General features: G+C 35.4%; 1 long non-coding RNA gene across 1 annotated transcript; it reads left to right on the top strand.

Moving 5' to 3' along the window:
• Positions 1 to 2,837: 2,837 nt before the first annotated feature.
• Positions 2,838 to 3,561, top strand: LOC127745774 (uncharacterized). Its single transcript, XR_008007293.1, has 2 exons — positions 2,838 to 3,248; positions 3,334 to 3,561. It is a non-coding gene; the product is annotated as an uncharacterized LOC127745774 (long non-coding RNA).
• Positions 3,562 to 12,991: the final 9,430 nt, after the last annotated feature.

Raw genomic sequence — 12,991 nt, 5'->3', positions numbered from 1 at the left:
CCAAACATAATAATCCGTTACACTTTCTCAGCTTGTTCACCTCAGCTGCACCTGCGTGAATTTCAAGCTGTTAGAGCAGCTGAGGCTTAACTCAAATGGTTATTCATTTGTCTTTTAATCAAGGTTCTGAAAATCGAACCGGATCGGCCGGTCGAACCGGTTCAATCAGGAACCGACAGTAATAACGATTCGGTTCAGTGCTTATAACCACTGAAAAAAGAAATGTTTGAAAACTGTTGAATCGGCTAAGAATCGGTCAGTTGGACCAGACTGATAACCGGCCGGTTCATAGAAAACGACGCCGTTTTGTTTATTTATAAAAAAAAAAGAAAAAAAACCTAGAAGGCTAGAACCATTCGCGAACAACCCCCTTCCTTCCCCCAATCATTCGTGCAAGCCCTCGCCTATCTGAAGCAAAGGAAAATCCTAGCCGTTCATTGCGCTACCGCCCCCAGGTCCTCAACGCCTCCGCGGGTCGCCGGTTGCCGGTCGTCTCCATGACCTCCTCCTTCTCCTCCTTCGCGGTGTCTCCCCCTTCTAGCTCGGCACGTCGTCCATTCCCAGGTGAAATCGCTAGTCGAGGACTTCAGCTGGTGCGCCGTGGTGTCGCCATGGTGTCTTCGTCTTCCTGCTGTCAGTGGAAGGTTAGTGAAATTGTGATTTACTGATTTCTGTTGAGTCTGTTACTCTGATTCAGGGTTTTGAGGTTGAATTTGTGATTTTTGATTTCTTGGGTCTTTTGTAATGCTACTGATTTATGATTTCTGTTACTTGTTATGGCACTGTGATTCTGTGATCACTGATCAGTGTTTGTCACCATCTGTCGCAGTCAGGAGTCTGTCTCCTCGAGTCTTCGTGCATCGCAGTCAGGGGAGTCCTCCAAGTCCTTCCCAATGGTGACCTTCATCACAGTAACATGTTCATCTGAAATGTTTGTTTTACGGTTTTAAATGGCAAAGTGATGCGAAAAGTGGGTTTTACAGTTTTAAATGTTCTTCTGTCTTCCTGTTTTGATTTTAGCGTTTCTGTATAAATGGTTACTTTCATGGTGTATAAATATAGATGATTATAGACACATGACATACTAAGTTTTAAATATATCAAATTAGTGCATAGCTATTTACTATGAATATATGTTTCCAATTCAAACATTAACCACTTGATAAATTGAACAGGAACATGTTTGTTCTTAAGTATTATTAACATTTTAGTATACTTCCTTGTTATAAGGCTTAAGCTGCAAATGTAGTTTGATCTCCTTACCCTCTCCTTATATTTCTAATGTGGAGGATTTCACTTAGCCCAAGTTGATGACTTCAACAAGAAGTTTTCTCACTCAACTCTGTAAACTTGTCCTTACCCTCTGTAAACTTGTGATCAATGATTAGAGAAGGTTGCCTTGTTTTTCTACAATGTATTCTGAGCAGTGAGATCTACAAAGAACTAAACTACTAAAACCATTCCCTTTTGTTTTTGCTTGAATTTTAGAAAAAAAAGCAATGTAATGTATTCCTATTTATGATTCCATAAGACCAAGGTTAAATTAACAATTCAGGTGTAGTTGAGTTTTGTTTATGAGTAATTAAATGCACAAAACAGGAATAGGATTGCTAATTTCTTTTGTGACTTTCATTGTTCTTTTCCCCCTTATTGTGCTGCTGTTGTTGTTATGCTGCTGTTTTATTATGGCACTGTGAATTGATCAGTGTTTTGAATTTGAAATTTCTGATTAGTGACTTGTTAAGCTGCTGTTATTATGCTGCTGTTTTGTTATGGCACTGTGATTGTGTGATCATTGATCAGTGTTTTGAATTTGGAATTTGTAATTAATGACTTTTTAAGTTGTTGTTGTTGTTATGCTACTGTTTTGTTATGACACTGTTGTTGTTATGCTGCTGTTTTGTATTGCTTGTTGCTGAATGCTAAAAATGGAAATCAAATCAAATGCTGGTTGTTGTTGCATGAGTAGGGTGGTGATATCTTATGCTTTCTTATTCAATGACTACTTGTTATGTTGATACCTTAACTTATAAACAAAACTACATCCTGTTTATGGCTTGGTCAGCAAGAAGAATTTGTTGCTAAGAGAGCTTTCTTACAACAGATGAATACAACGCTGCCTAAGATTAGACCGAAAAGGTCATCTTGCAAGGTTCAGGTTCATGTTCAGTTAGCATAATACCACATAATGATCAACATTTTCTAACTAAACTAGCTCAACATTCTTTTGAAATTGATAATCCTTTGTCTCCTGATATTTCTAAATTAGAATCTGAGATATTAAGTGATCCTATTAACCCTCAAAGTCAAAATTTAATATTTAGATATTTCTTTTTACTATTTAACTTTTGAGTTTGTATTTTGATAAGATTATGTAAATTTGGTTGATGATTTTTCGTGTAGTGTTTTAAATTTAGAAGATATTTTAGGATGTTTATTTATAATTTATTTATTATTTTATTCTAAAACGGTTTTCCGATTGAACCACCAGTTGGACCGGTTGAACCAGTAAACCATTGAACCAGTGACTAGAGCGGTTTGATGACCGGTCCGGTTTTCCGAACCTTGCTTTTAATACACTGTATCTAGGCTCAAATCTTAGAAAATACACTAAGTATTAAAAAAATTCTTTAGTGTTGTGTGAATAAGTATGTAGTATAGGTATGTTGTGATACGTAAGATTGGGAGTTATCCAATCCATCTGACAAAAAAAATTGTTAGACAACTTGCAGGTTTTAGCAAGCTCTGAAAGCTGCTCCCTGACGCATAGAATAGGAGAAGAGATAACAGGGAAGAGTAGAGGAAAGAAAAGGAAAAACTGATCGGGGAGGGCCATCGCACGAAACAGAAGGAGAGACAAAGAAGAGTGTCACGCGAGAAGGGAGAAGAAGTTCTTGGTCGCCGTCGGAGAAGTTGCTTCCAGTCGCCGTCGCTGCTGTCGTTGGAGCTGCTTGCCAAAGAAGCCCGATGAGAGAGAGACAATGCGTGAGAGGGAGCTCGTCACCGCCAGCTTTGTCAGAGCTCTGGCACCGAACTTGTCTCTGCCGTCATTCTACCTCACCACTGATGGGAGAGTCTGCCACTGGAAACTGGACGCCGGGAAGAGAAAAAGTGACGGTTAGAGGTTGCTGCTGAGTTGCATGCGGCTATTGGAGCTGCTTCGGGCTGTTCTGGTCACTGGGTATAGCGCGGATACCGCTGGAATCAACTGATGGAGCTGCCGCTGCGCAGTTATTGGTTGTTGCTCGGTCAGTAAGCTGTTCTTGCCTTGAAATCCTTATTGTTAGCATTTTGTTATAGTTTATTGAGGTTTTTACAATGTTAATGTCTCAGGGTCAAGTTACTATGACTGCATGTGGTGTTTAACAGCTGCTGTTGCCATGGGAGCGGTTGAAAGTGCTGTCGCTACTGTGAATTGAAAGAAAAAGGTTTTCTTTAATGCGTTGGTTTATAGGTTCGACTTTTCGAAGTAGGGGTATTTTTCTAAAAAGCTTATTTATATTTTGGAATTGTTATAAATGAATATGGAAGTGATAAATACAATTTCTGGTGATTGTGTAAGTCTTATGAATTGTCAGGTCTGCTTTGAATAAATATGTCTGTTTATTTAATTAACTTATTGATTGGTTGAGGTGGCTGTAATTTGTGACTTTTAATTGATTATGCTGAAATTGAGTTAAATTGTGATTTATTGGATTGGTAGTTTAAACTCTGAATTTTGTTGATTTTTCATGGGTTGAGTTGTTATGGTTGTGATTTTAAATAGTTGGGAATGATTTGAGACATGGAAAATGAATTATTTTGATATTGAAATGGTTAGACATCAAAATGATTTGATAATTGGAAAATTTGAATTTATATTTTATTAAGAAATGATTTGGTTTTGAATCCATTGAAAAAGGTTAAGAATGGTTTTGTTGGGACTCGAAAAGGGTGGCAAAGTCCAAGTTTTAGGGGAGATGCTGCCAAAATTTTATTATGAAACTTAAGACTTTGTTTGAAATGTTATTTAGAAAAAAGGTTGGACTTGAGAAATTGTATTATTTGATTCTTGATTTATTAAGAAAATAGTTATGTTTCGAGTTCAATTTACTTATGCAAGTATATGTTTTGAGGACGATTTAAATATAAAAAGGGCTTATGTTTTGAATTGGACTTAAGAATTTCATTCAGAGGAGCTGTAGTGAATTTAAATGAAATTGGACTTTGATTAAAAAATGCCGTTTTGTGACGTTTTGGTTCTAAATGATTTGGTTTTTATTTGGATTTTACTTGATTAATTCAAATCAAGAAACTATGATTTTTAAGAATTTTAATGAACTTAAGGAAAGGGATTTGGTTGTTCTTCCTTAGAGTCTTGAGACTTTGCCAAGGTAGTTAATTGATAACTCCGATTTAAAGTAGTTAAATGAATGATTTAAAAATGAAGGATGATGAGAGTTGATTTTAAAAGTATGATTTTTGAATGAATTGAATGATATTGAGAAATATATTTGAAAATGAAATTGAATTCGACTAAGAGTTGAGACCCCAAGTAAGAGGCAATGGCGTTGCCACTTGCTTCAGAAAAGAGATGAGGAAGAAGAATGATGAAAACTGAGTTTGATTATGAAATTGGATGAATATGATAAATGAGACAAGGTTGAGGTTGATTGATGACAAGTATGTTTGTGCTTTCTCTCTGGTTGTAAGGGTGATAGGGCACCTATTCCCTCTAATGGTGACAGGGCACCTATTCCCTCTAATGGTGACAGGGCACATAATCCCTCTAATGGTGACAGGGCACGTATTCTGTCTAATGGTATTAATACACAATAGAGAGACAGTGTTCGGGTTAGCTACTGGACATGTCGGGTTTGGCTATATAACCGACAAATGAGCTCATTAGCCATAGGACAGACATGCATCATATGAATTTGCGTGCTTTGTTTGAGCTTGAATTTGTTATGATTTGTCTAATTATTTAATTGTTATTAACTGCTATTTGAGCTACTTGCTGTAATTGCTATCTTTACCTGTGTTTTTCTTGTCTATTTCGCTTGTGTTTGCTCTGGTGTGGTACCTTTGAGATTGAGTTTTGGTGTTGAATTGGTGATAAGTGTTGATTGATTGCGTGAATGGGCATGAATTCAAGATAACTGTTTGCACACGTGTTGTATAACGATCTTATTTCATTTATAGTGTAAACAAAATACATTCAAAATTATTTCGTTTACACTATAAATGAAATAAGAGCAAGAATCCCTATATATAGGAGTTTCGTTCACAGCACCACCAAAAGCCAAAAACCTTTCATTTCCTTCATTTTTTTCCCACTTTATCCTTCTCTAATCAAATTTACGAGTCACTTAAAAATTATGGCGCGCGTCGATCAGCTCGATGCGGACATTAATAGGCTGAACGCCACGTGGCATGTTGTCGGGGCAGAGGACTTTGAGGTTGGTCTTGTTTTTCATTTAGTGTTTATGTTAAACATGAAATATGTTGCTATAGTGTGGGTACCTTAATAGAAGCAGTGTGTAGTAGAAAGGTGAACGACTTGCATAGTAGTGGGTACCACCATATTCGCCATGCAAATGCGTGGCATCGACGGATATGAACGACTTGCAGTTCTTGAAAGCTTCCACACAGGCAGGGAAGGCCCAGGATACCTTGTCAACCATACTGCATTCATGCAACAAAAGGTGACCATCATTGTACGGTACAACATTGATATCATATACTATTCCGAGACAACAACTCTGCAATGCTTGCAATAATCTCGACACCTTGTTGTATGACTCCTCCAATCACTGTATATCTAAGTAATTGCCTTCTGTTTCACCATCCACACCTTTCTGTATGAGGGTTTAAAGTGATAGCTTTGCCTAATTGCACCTTGTAGGGTAGATATCTTCACGGATAGGTTGGATTGTATCAACGAAAGGATGACACGGCAGATGAGACTGTTGTCTAATTATCGATGGTCCTAAGACATAGTGGGTGCCAGACATGTGTGCGCGCCTCCCACCCTACCAACCTCCCAAAAGAAATAAAACTAAGTTGTTTCACATGTACACCAACCATAAAAGTAATAACTGAGAATATAGATGACAGTTAAACTTACCAATATCCGAGATTCTGTCAGAGCGCAACCTAAAGACTCCAAAGGCAGCCTGCTTCGTGTTGTCAGCAATGCATATGGTACTTTAATCGATCCGACTCCGGAAGTTGGTACTCTACACTTCTATGGATGCTGTAATTCTTCACTCCCTGTAGTACTACATCTCTGCTTTTGAATCTGTGGCCCACCCTGAACTCCAGACCACCGTCTAAGTTGTAATTGTCTTCATCTGTGTTAGAAAATGGATTTTTCTCTTGCATCGCATCTATGTCCAATGTATGATAGTGACTATACACCGATGACAATGCCAAAATTGGGTACGGGGCCGGTAGAAGATACCGATGCGATAGCTCAACCGGAGTCTCCAGTACGAACTCCTTGTCGTCATCATCTTTTGACGAATCACTGTCGTTGCTATCCACAACACAGTCCTCGTCAGATTCCTCACTGTCAATGTCCATGTCATCCAATGGACCACCAACGTGGATCGGTGGTGATGCGAGAGGTGGATTATCTTGTACAAAGTCTGACTGCCCAGATCCACCGCCACCAACATTACCAACCTCCGCAAAAAACTCTATCACTTGTTGGCCATGATTCTCACATGGATATCAAACATCAGCTGCACATTCTCGTTGCCATGCATCCAAAACAAACAAAACCAAAAACTCTGTCTCCCATCGGTGCTAGCAGCCTATACCCTACCCGTCGGACTTCTTTTCTTACACTACCAATGACGTTCCTCAATACCAGACTCTTCAGCTCCGACAACGAGGCAACTCGCCATGTACGCAACAACACGAGATTCTCAAACTCAAAAACGACCCCATTATCACCCTTTCTCATAAGGCAATCGGAATACACACATACAACCAAATATCCACTACTACTAGACATTATGGCTAATTTACGAAAGAAAAAGGTTTAGAAGAAGTAGTGAACTTGTTGTGAAGAATACAAAGGGTTGCACATCTTTTTATAGCTATTGATAATCTGTTGTAATGTATTTCGCTTACAATATAAACGAAATAAATACGCGCCTCAACATGTCAGTCTTATTTCGTTTACCCCAACATGTCAGTCTTATTTTGTTTATAATGTAAACGAAATACATGCAAAATTATTTCAACTGTAAATGAAATAAATAATATGATGCAATTTCGTAAAAACACTGTAAATTATTTGTATCTGTAAATAATATATTTATTTAATTTATATAAAAAAATCCACAGAATAGATATATGTTATTAAATTCTTTATATATCTCTTTCTTCTCCAAAAGAGAAATGTTTATTAGAAAATCGTCTAATATGAAGATAAAATAAATAATATAATAAAAAAATAAATACCTCAATACGTGTATTATTTTTAAACACAGATAAAAATATAAAGATAAAATTATATTTGATAAATAAGATATGAACATAATTTATTATTTTATATTTGACAAATAAGATATAAATAATAAAACGTAACCTAACACATTGTTTGGATGAAAAGAATTTGAAGGGAAAAAGAATAAAAAGAAAAAAAATTAGTCGAAAAATAAATTTTTTAATGTTTAAATGAAAAAAGAAAATAAAGTAAAAAAATGGTGTAAAATTCACTAAAATATTTTTACCAAAAAAAAAATAAAAAAATATACAAACATCAATAAAATTATACATTTAATCCCTTATCAATAACAAATTATAATTTACATATAATATAGATAAAAATATTAATGTAATTTTATATTCTTATAATTTTCTTTTTTTTTATTTTTTATCTAAATAATAAAAAAATTTTCTTTACTTTTTTATTTATCTTTTTTTATCCAAATAATACACAAAAAAAAACTATTTTTTCTTTATTTTTCTTTTCTCTCATTTTTTTGGATTTTTTATTTTTAAATAAATGTAATAATTATCGAAATAAATAATTTAAAAAATATTTACCGAAATAAATACCCCTCTCTTATTTCGTTAACAAGATAATTTTACATGTATCTCGTTTACCGTGTAAACGAGATAAGGCAGTGGACGTGACACGTGTATATCTCGTTTACAGTGTAAACGAGATACATATTTTTTTTAAAAAAAAATTGAAAATAATAAAAAATATTAATAATATTAATAATCCAAACTTTTAGCATATAATTAGTACATAAAAAGGTTGGTAGGAGAGATTAAAATGGATATGTTTGATCAATTAGTACTCAAAAAGAGTACATAAAAAATTTTAGATTAAATTATGATTCAATTGGATTGATTTAAATTTGAAAAATAAAAAATTTGTACATAAAATAACAACTTATTCCTTATTGTAACAACTTCCTACAAAGAGGTAAAATAACAACTTCTACTAATCATGCTAACAAACTAGTAAATGAATAAAATGATGGCAAAAATAATATTAAGTAACACCCTCCCGTAAGCTTGGCATATTGGGAGTGAAGAGATCCAATAATCCAAGCTTGGAGAAAGCTATAGTGAAGGGTCCAGAAGCAAGAGGTTTAGTGAGTATGTTTGCTGTTTGATTAGAAGTGGAGATAAGAAGAAGATGAATTAAACGTTCTTGTAACTTATCATGCACTATATAGCAATCAGCTTCAATGTGTTTTGTGCGCTCATGAAATACTTGATTTGTGGCAATATAAATGGCTGAGTTACTGTCACAGTATAGATTGAAAGGTTTGTGAATTTGGAACACCAAGATCTATAAGAACAAAACTAAGCCATTGTGCTTCTCAAATTGCTACTGGTAGAACCCTATATTCAGCTTCCGATGAAGAGGCTGCAACCGCCACTTGCTTCTTGCTTTTTCAAGTGACCAAGGACGGACCAAGAAGAAGCAATATGCAGACACTGATCTGCGTGAGTCTGGGCATCTTGCCCAATCTGAATCAGAAAAACCTATGAGTTCCAAATTAGAGTCTGTAGAAAAAAAAAACAATCCAGTGGCAGGAGATCCTTTGATGTAACGTAGCACCCTATGAGCAGCTTTTAGATGCTCATTAGTAGCACAATCTAGGAATTGGCTCAACTTTTCAAAAGCTTAACTTATGTCAGGCCTGGTGTTGGAAAATATACAAGAGCTTTCCTGTGATCCTTCGATATGGAGTGGAGTTAGTGAGCAATTCTCCTATGGCTTTCCCCAGCTTAACTCCATAATCGATGGGTGTGCTAATTAGTTTGCAGTTTTCAAACCCTGTTTCTTTAAGTAAGTCCAAGGCATACTTGCGTTGGTACAAAGCAATTCCATTTTTAGATCTTGCTACCTCTAAACCAAGGAAATATTTCAAATATCCTATATCCTTGATCTTGAATCTGTCATGAAGGACACTTTTGACGTTTTCAATTTCAATTAAATCATCTCCTGCCAGCACTAAGTCATCTACATATACTAGGATAGTTGTGAATCTAAGTGCAGTAGTCTTAATGAACAAACTATATTCTGACTTTTATTGATTGTAATTAAGCTCAAGAAGTACAGATTTCAGTTTACAATTCCATTGCCTACTAGCTTGCTTTAATCCATAAAGAGATTTTCCAGGCTTGCAAACTGATCCAGCTTTTACATCCAAACCAGGAGGGACTTGCATGTATACTTCCTCATCAAGTTTACCATGTAAAAAGGCCGTATTGATGTCAATTTGTTTCAGGTACCATCCCTTTACTACTGCAACAGCCAAGACTAGAATTGCTTCCCAACTTTATCATAGGACTGAAAGTGTCTTTGTAGTCCACACCTTCCACTTGTGTGTACCCTTTTGCAACAAGGTGAGCTTTGTGTCTACTGAGCCATCTGAACGATATTTCAAAAGGAATTGATAATCGATTTATTAAGTAAACAGTATGTCCAACACCATAATTCCAAAAGGTTTTAGGCAAGTATGCATGAAACATAATAGTCCTAGTCACAATAAGAATGTGTTGATGTTTTCATTCAACAACACCATTCTGCTGTGGTGTTTCAACACAGGTTCTTTGATGTACAATGCCATTAGAGTTATAAAAAGTGGGTATTAAAAACTCAGGGCCATTATCTGTTCTAATTATTTTTACTACTGCAGCAAATTGAGTTTTAGCAAAGACAATGAAATTTTTGACCAATTGTGAAGCCTTTCCTTTATTCTTCATGAATAAAAGCCAAGTAAAACGAGAATTATCATCAACTATGGTAAGAAAATAACGTTTTCCTGTAAAAGTGGTAAGAGTTCAAGCACTTTTTCTGCAATACTATAACTAACTGAAAAAGGGAAACGTTTTTGTTTTCCAAGATGGTAAGAATGACACGGCTCAGGACTGGTACAATCAATAGATTCAAAATGTTTTTGTAAGGCTAATTTATTATGTGATGGGTGGCCTAGTCTAGAATGCCATAGATGTTGAGAGGTGCTGCTGCTAGAAATTGCGGTAATGTGAGGGAGAACTTGAAAATCCTTATGCAGAATGTATAAACCATCAACATTACTAGCTGCACCAATCATCTTCAAAGTGTGCCAATCTTGTATCTCACAATGCAAGTCAGTAAAAGTCATTTTACAATGCAAAGATGCTGTCAATTTTGACATTGATATGAGTTTGAAGTTGAATGTGGGAATGAATAATGCATTTGTGAGATAAAGATTGTCAGAAAAAGCAATAGTGCTCATAATATAGCTAGTGGTTAATGCACCATTAGGTAATTTGACAACAATTGGATCAATTTTGAAATAGTTTTTAAAATATGCCAAGGTATAAGATACATGGTCTATAGCACCAGTGTCTACAAACCATGATTTGTATTTTTGAGTTGAAATATTCAGAGCTTTAATATTGGAATGAAAATTCAAACATGTGCCATTCTACCTTTAGGAGGAGAAGGATTGGCTTTGATTGAAAACTAGTTTATGTTATGAGAATGAGTCGCATCTTATTTGCTAAGCAAGGCTAGAATTGCTTCCCTTTTCTCAGGTGTGAATTCAGCAATGCTGCTTCCTTTTACTTTTAGAATTCCAATTGGTGATCACTGAGATTATCACTATCATCCTCAGCATTATCTGCAGTTAAGCAATTAATGACAAAATTCCTCTTCTTATAACGAGGTTTGGAATTAGGTGGATATCCATGCTTTTTGCAGCAATTATCCACTGTGTGTCCTGTTTTACCACAATGAATACATTACAGTTTGCTGCGATTTTCTCCCTTGTTTGATTGATTCTTCCAAACTTTTTCCCTTTTCTTTCCCTGTATAAGAGTTTCCAGTATTGCCAGATGATGAAGTAAAAGCAGCAGCAAACATTTTGGCATCCAAGGCAGTGTCAAAACTAAAGAGCTGTCTCTCTTGCTGAATGATCATGGACAGAATCTTGTTCACACTAGGAAGATCATCCATCAATATTACTTGAGATTTAACAGTAGAGTATTGCTATCCAAGTCCTCTAAGAAATTTCATGACTCTATCCTCTTCTCTTTGAAGCCTAACAATTCCTAATCCACACTCACATTTCACATAGTTACATCTAGGTATTGTCCTAAACTCATCAATCTCTTCCCAAAGGTTTTTAAGTTTAGCAAAATAGGCAGTAATAGACATATCTCCTTGTTTTAGTGCATATATTTATTCATTCAACTCAGCTACTCTAAACCTATCACCTTGATAGTAACGATGCTTAAGATCATTCCAGAGTTCATAACCAACATTATTCCTGAGAACACTCTAGTAGATGTCTGAACTAAGTGACAAATTTATCCAGGCAACTATATATGTGTTGCATCTTTGCCATGCCTTAAAAATTGGATCAGTCTTCTCAGGTTTAATAATAGAGCCATCCACAAATTCAAATTTATTTTTAGAGTAGAGAGCATTAATCATAGCTTTGCTCCATGCACTATAATTGGAACCAGTAAGAGTCACATTAGTGATAGGTATGCTTGGATTTTCATATGAAAGTATGTAATAGGGGCTGGAGAGATCTTGATTTAGATTTGTCTTGTTGATATGGCTTTAGATCTATGCAATTTGATTGAAGGAATGCTGCAAATTGCTGTGCATTCATGGCAGGAACGCCTCCTCCAGATCCACTCCTTTGATTTGATTTTTCCTCCATAACTGCGAATTTTTAATGATGAACTCACAACCTTTCTCTCTTGATCTCGTTGATTTTGAAACTTGTTATTTCAATTCTATGAATAAAAATTGAAATGACAAAGCTCTCATCAAACTCTATTGTGTGAGTTCAAGAGGGAAGAAGAAGAAGTGTATGAGAAAGAAAATGAAATCTGAGGAAGAGGGATAAAGGAGACCGAGATGAATGATAAAAGAGAAAAAAATTCATAGAATCAAAGAATAAAGTGCATCAATTGTGAAGCTGGACTAGTCATTATTCTCAATTAACATTAGATCATCGTAAATTTTAAGAGCAAGTAGCTCATTCTTCAATCAGTATTCTCAAAGTTTCTCTATCCACGCTTACCGCACCTTGTGAAAATTGCATGTGGACATGGAGAAAAACATTCATGAACAGAGAAACCAAGAAGAACTTGAGCAATGAACTTGCATTGAATAAAAAGTCATAAAGCCAATACAAATCTAATTACTATTGTTTCTATCTGCACTACTCTAACAGATTTACAAATTTAAACTGACTAATAATACACCTCAGCACAGCCAATTATTCCTTATTGTAACAACTTCCTACGAAGGGGTAAAATAACAACTTCTACTAATCATGCTAACAAACTAGTAAATGAATAAAATGATGGCAAGAATAATATTAAGTAATAACTTTACCGATAATTCTTGGGAAACAATTGTGGAAGTTTATAGGTTCGGTGAGAGTTCTTGGAGGAACATCGATAGTTTCTCTGCCTTTCCACTTGCTATTGAAGATGATGGAACATACATCGGTGGAACTCTTAATTG

Source organism: Arachis duranensis, chromosome 3 (assembly GCF_000817695.3).
Source record: "Arachis duranensis cultivar V14167 chromosome 3, aradu.V14167.gnm2.J7QH, whole genome shotgun sequence".
Taxonomy (NCBI): domain Eukaryota; kingdom Viridiplantae; phylum Streptophyta; class Magnoliopsida; order Fabales; family Fabaceae; genus Arachis; species Arachis duranensis.
The sequence above is the reverse complement of the archived record's forward strand: the minus strand, read 5'-3'. Positions and strand labels throughout refer to the sequence as shown.